The sequence below is a fragment of the Pinus tabuliformis genome, chromosome 6 (genome assembly GCF_031772625.1).
Source record: "Pinus tabuliformis cultivar Carrire ecotype Pingquan chromosome 6, CPIR1, whole genome shotgun sequence".
Taxonomy (NCBI): Eukaryota; Viridiplantae; Streptophyta; class Pinopsida; order Pinales; family Pinaceae; genus Pinus; species Pinus tabuliformis.
The window spans coordinates 1041214712-1041220634 of record NC_142292.1 but is presented as its reverse complement, the minus strand read 5'-3'; the positions used below and the strand labels follow the sequence as shown (position 1 = coordinate 1041220634).

Below are 5923 nucleotides of genomic sequence, written 5' to 3'. Positions count from 1 at the left end.
GATCTTGTGATGACCTGCTAATTTTTATACGGGTGGGTGACTTGGTGAGGGAGCTTCTCTGATATGATGTTATCTTTATTTTTATGCAAGGATTCCGCAGTCCCACGTGGACTCCTCGTTCACCATAATAGGGTTGGGTTGCATTGTTTTTTCGTATGGGGAGGACGCCATTTCTCCACGTAAAGGCGTTGAAAACGCTACTTTCTCGTCCATCAATTTTTCACCGAAAATAAAGGTGAGTTGACTTCTTAAATCCATTGCAATTGTAAAGATTTAATGTGCTCGGAATATACCTTGGTCCGAAAATTTATCTGGGGTTAGGGTTTGTGTTAACGGGCGGATCTCTCCGCTGCTGGTAACGTGGTGAATAAGGAACGTGGCGAATGAGGAAATTGAAGTGGATGAGGAAATCAAGCGAGGAAACAAATCCAGTTATGAAATGGATTCGGTTGGATCGGAAAGGTGGTCATTACGTTCTTCCCAGAAAGCAACCAAAGAATTAGATGAATTGAGCAACTTGGTAGAGATTGGGGATGCCACTATTAACAGTACTGTTTCCAACTAGAATTCTTACAGATTATAGCCAAAAAAACAGTTTAATTGGGAAAAAAATATACGTGATCTAGAAAGTGTTTCAGCGGCTCCAAAGTTGGGGTTTCCATTCCAGAAGCTGCAGCACCATCATCATCAACTCTACCAACTGAAATGCTCAATAGAGCAGCGAATATCATCAGGAGGGTCAAAGAAATTTTGTACCTGCTCGATGAGGTTAGTTTCCTCATTTTCTATGTTTGTTGGGAAAAAAATTTGTTATCATCGAAACAATTTAACACCCCGTGGTATCAATAAAGATGATAGAGCAAAGTGAAACTCAGATTAAGTTGAGAATATACTGCCAAATAGCAAGAATGAGTTGAAAGCATACTGCCAAATAGCAAGAATAAATTGCAGCAAGATTGCAGTAACAAATTTCCGCTAAATGAGCTACTACAAATTCCCACTAAATGAGCTACACTGGAATTATGTGGTTGCCTCTGAAATTGTAACGGCTACATCCACCAAATTGTAATCTTACATTCAATGATATTTCTTCTTGGAAAGAAATGCTACAACTTGGCTGGGAGAAATTAAAATGATCTCTGATTTCATTTTATTACAGTTTAACTGTAAATATTTTAGGTTTTTTAAGTTTTAATTTTTAATTTCAAATTAATTCAATTTACTTTTATATTTTACATTTTATTTTTAAATTGTTTTAGTTTTTAGTATTATTTAAATGAAACTTTTAAAATATATCAACTACATTAATATTTTTAATAGAATTATGTTAGTTTTACACAAAATCACACTATTTCCGACAGGTTCTCTGTCCTTGCAGGGGATGGAGCGACAAAAGTATTGAGAATCCAAGATAAGGTCATGGCGAGACGAGCCATTTATAATTATGATAGGTGTCAAGTGGAAGTGCAGTGATGTATGCAGCTGAGGCATCCTAACAAACCGAGAGATTTGAACCTTGTTCCTACATGACCCGATCGATCTGATCGGGTACTATCCATCTATTCTTTTCTTTGTTCAATTGTTTGACAACATGAAACTATGAAACCAAAAGCTCTGCCCTCCCTCTCCGTTGGATAGATAGAAGGGCAGAGAAGGGTTCTCTACCTGGCCCTAATCCTTTTCAGAATTGGGGCCTCACAATCATTAGCCAATATGCCTTTCTCGCATTTATGCCCTTCCCGGTTCATGGTTTGAAATTCTGGTGTCCCAGGCGTAGAGGAACCACACCAACCCATCCCGAACTTGGTGGTTAAACTCTACTGCGGTGACGATACTGTAGGGGAAGCCCTGCGGGAAAATAGCTCGGTGCCAGGATGATAAAAAGCTTAATGCCTCTTCTCATTAGTTAGAAGGTCGTCTTCTTTGAAACCCATTTCTTACATATTTTCTTTCCCACTCCACACTTTACTTTTATTTGAAACGCAATACCTGCGCTCGCTCATAGCGATGCGATAAATTTGCTTCTGCATCCTCTTACCCCGAAGAGAGGAATCCCTTCCTTTTGGGAGGGACTCCTGGGAACGAATCCAGCGGAGACGGGGCCTGTAGCTCAGAGGATTAGAGCACGTGGCTACGAACCACGGTGTCGGGGGTTCGAATCCCTCCTCGCCCACCTTGAAAGGGGACAAAAGGGAGGCCTTTCGGGGGTAGGGAGATTATGATATGATTGGGATAGCGCAAAGCTATGGAACTTAGTCTTCACAAAGGGTCATTTATCGAAAATGATACCCGGTACGTCCGAGAGTAACCAGCATATTTGTGTCTGACCTCCTATAAATCTTCCTCATTATTAGATTTAGATTAGGGTTATAGAACGAGAGATTCTTCCAAATCCGAGGGAAAATATGAGGGAAAATAGATTGACAGCATGCAGGGATCCAATTCTGACTTCCAGGGAACGAACTTATAGTTCTAACAGCTGGTAACGGGTCGAGTGACTAGTAACGGGTCGAGCAAATAGAGGCCTCTTCACCTTCAGCTCTCGAAATGTCATCACATCAGGAGAACAATGGATTTGTTTCTCCGAACTTTTCAGTATTTCGAAGAGACCGTTGTTTCCATTTTGCCTTTCCCGGACGACCGGGATCCTATCTTGATCCTGTGGCGATTGTGCATTCATATATTATGAACAAGGATAGGTAACGTTTGACTTACTCCTAATGGTAAAAACGAGCTTTATTTTGAATAAAACGGATCTCCCCAAGTAGGATTCGAACCTACGACCAATCAGTTAACAGCCGACCGCTCTACCACTGAGCTACTGAGGAACAACGGAGGGTTCCCATATACGGGCAAGATTCTTGTTCTTTGGACCGACCCATGATCATCAGTGTATAAACGAGAAACTCAATAAGGTTTTTTATCAACTCTTGGACACCCCACCCTAGAGGTATTGACCTATAAATACAATAGGATCTATAATTATTGCTACCATTCAATATTAGGTATTACGATTATATAGAACCTTGAAATAAAGAGATAACTTTTAGATTTAGATAAAGGAGGATTGGCGGTGAAAATAGCAGTTTACGGGAAAGGCGGAATCGGTAAATCAACAACTAGTTGTAATATTGTTTAGTAATCTTCAGCAAAATCACATAATCAATCTTATGTCGACGCGTTTCGAACCAACCAGTGTGGTTCATCGTCAGGACAAGATGAAGAACTAATCTGGCTTAGCTTGATTAAATAGAGTGTGCAGAGACTCTAACGGCTATATTGAAACGGCTAAACTACTCAGTCGCTCTAGCAAGACGTGGTCAAAAAGTGTTACAGATTGGGTGTGATCCCAAACACGATAGTACTTTTACTCTTACAGGATTTCTAATACCTACAATTATAGATACTTTACAATCCAAGGATTATCATTATGAGGATATTTGGCCCGAAGATGTAATTCACAAGGGTTATGGAGGGGTGGATTGTGTGGAAGCAGGGGGTCCACCTGCAGGAGCCGGGTGTGGAGGATATGTGGTGGGAGAAACTGTAAAGTTTTTAAAAGAATTAAATACATTTTACGAATATGATATTATATTATTCGATGTATTAGGTGACGTGGTCTGTGGAGGTTTTGTCGCTCCATTGAACTATGCAAATTATTGTGTTATTATTACAGATAATGGATTCGATGCATTATTTGCAGCTAATCATATTACTGCCTCTATAAAGGAAAAAGCTCGTACACATCCACTCTGATTAGCAGGCTTGGTGGGAAATCGTACATCTAGATTAATATATGTTAGTTTTACACAAAATCACACTATTTATATGATGATGATGATGATTTATGGTGATATAAATTTAAGGTTTTCGCTTAAATTTATATCACCATATAAATCTAAGCGAAAACCTTATAACCTAATCCTAATCATAATTTTTAAGACTATTTTCACGTTGAAAGTTAAGCCAAGCCATATACAGTGAACTCAAATAAATTTTCGTGGAAACGGGCTAATCGTCATTGTCATCGTAGGTTTAATCTTTGGTTACGTTGATTATGAAGCAGTTGGAGGCAAAAGCCTGAACTTATTTAATTGCTTTCATGGCGCAGTTAGTCATGATAACTCACTTTAAAACACACACAGTAATATCGTAACTGTTCTTTTTTCTAGAAAGAAAATCTTGATATTATATTGAGGAAATATAAAAAGAAAATGTTCAGATAGTTCTGAATGTTTGTTGAAAAACAGCGTATAGTAGCGATAGACAGCATCTCAAAACCAAGTTGAGCAGATAACCATCATGAAAACATGAACCTGATTTACAGCATTTTCAGAACAAAAAACAAAAACCATAGAACCCATTCAGCTGATCGGGAGATAAAGAGCAGACACAGATGATAGGACAAATTCGGTGGAAAGAGAAGAGTCCTCAAAAATTTTCAGGTTCCGCCACCTCCAAAGTGACCAGATGGTGATGGGCAGAATGGGCCGGAGAGTTTTTTGGCGCCCCCACCAGACAAACGCTGCATCCACAGAGATGAAATTAAGATGTTTAAAAGAGAAAAATTGTGCAAGGTCATACCAGATTTGTCACCCTACAAAGCCTCTCAAGTCCAAACTTCACGGGAAGTAAGTGATGGGAAGGGAAGTCCAGTAAGGATAGTTCTAGGGGTTAAGATGGGCATTAATGCTTTCTGGTGATTAAGACATCATATTAACTGTCTCTGCTTGCGTTGGAATTTTTGAAATGATATATTAAATTTGTTATAATAAAGTTAGAAAAATAGGTAGCTCAGGGAGTTATTAAAACCTAATGTAATAATATAATAATAATCCAAAATTCTAAAATTTGATCCTAAACTTGACCCCAATCACTTCACCAAATTAACAATCCACCATATATATATTCCATGTCCTGAACTCACTCCGCCTAAAACTTCTCATCATGTCCAGTGTGAATACTGATGCGGTATACTTATTTACTTGTATGGTGGTCGAGCCACGTCCACGCCTCACTTAATTTGGCGAGGGTCTTCCTCTTCCTGTGAATCAAGTTGTGTGGATGAAGAGTAAAATGACTATCCAATCCTGAACTTAACTTATTGTAGATATATGTAATATGTTAGAATTATGTTGAAATTTGATAAACATAAATAAAACCAAAATCAATTATTTGCTTGACTCCAATTGTTTATGATATTTGAAATAAACTAACAAGATAATAATGAATCTCAACATTTCACTTTTAGAAAGAACACAGAAAGAATAGTATAGATATCTTAAAATCTATCACATTATAATGCAATTAGTGCTTCTATCATGAGGTGGGTTTAAATAATTTAGATTAAATGTTTAAAATTATTTTTTTTATTATTTTAATTTCAAATGTTTTTTTATTTAATTTTTAATAGATAGAGAGAGTTGTGTATGTCAATTTCACATTTAATATAAAGAAATTACATATTTTTTATACAAAGTAATATATTATTAAAATATTTTAATGATATGGAATTGTTCATTTTATTTATTTGTTATATATAAAGAGTTGATCTTAAAAATATTTTGCTTATGGTGAATATTGAATTATTTTATTTATATTGGGTATTGAAATATTTTTTTGTTATTAATTTCTTTTTAAATTTCACTAATATTATTATTGATCTATCTCACACTAGGATGTAAAATGCACATATAGAGATAATCAGATTTTTTTTAACTTTTAATATACAAACACATATATAGTTGATATACAAATCTATGGTCAACATATATATATATATATATATATATATATATATATATATATATATATATATATATATAGGGTTGATATAAAAACATATAATCAACATTGACATATTTTTTGTTACTACTATTTTTTTAGATTGTTACATGTCAAACTCCATGTTTAATACTAATAG

The 5923-nt window shown here is 36.1% G+C and overlaps 2 non-coding genes across 2 annotated transcripts; one reads left to right on the top strand and one right to left on the bottom strand.

The window, feature by feature from the left end:
- The first annotated feature begins 2099 nt into the window (after nucleotides 1-2099).
- On the top strand, nucleotides 2100-2173 carry TRNAR-ACG (transfer RNA arginine (anticodon ACG)). The gene has a single exon. It is a non-coding gene; the product is annotated as a tRNA-Arg (tRNA).
- Nucleotides 2174-2756: 583 nt separating this feature from the next.
- On the bottom strand, nucleotides 2757-2828 carry TRNAN-GUU (transfer RNA asparagine (anticodon GUU)). Its single transcript has one exon. It is a non-coding gene; the product is annotated as a tRNA-Asn (tRNA).
- Between the last annotated feature and the right edge of the window lie 3095 nt (nucleotides 2829-5923).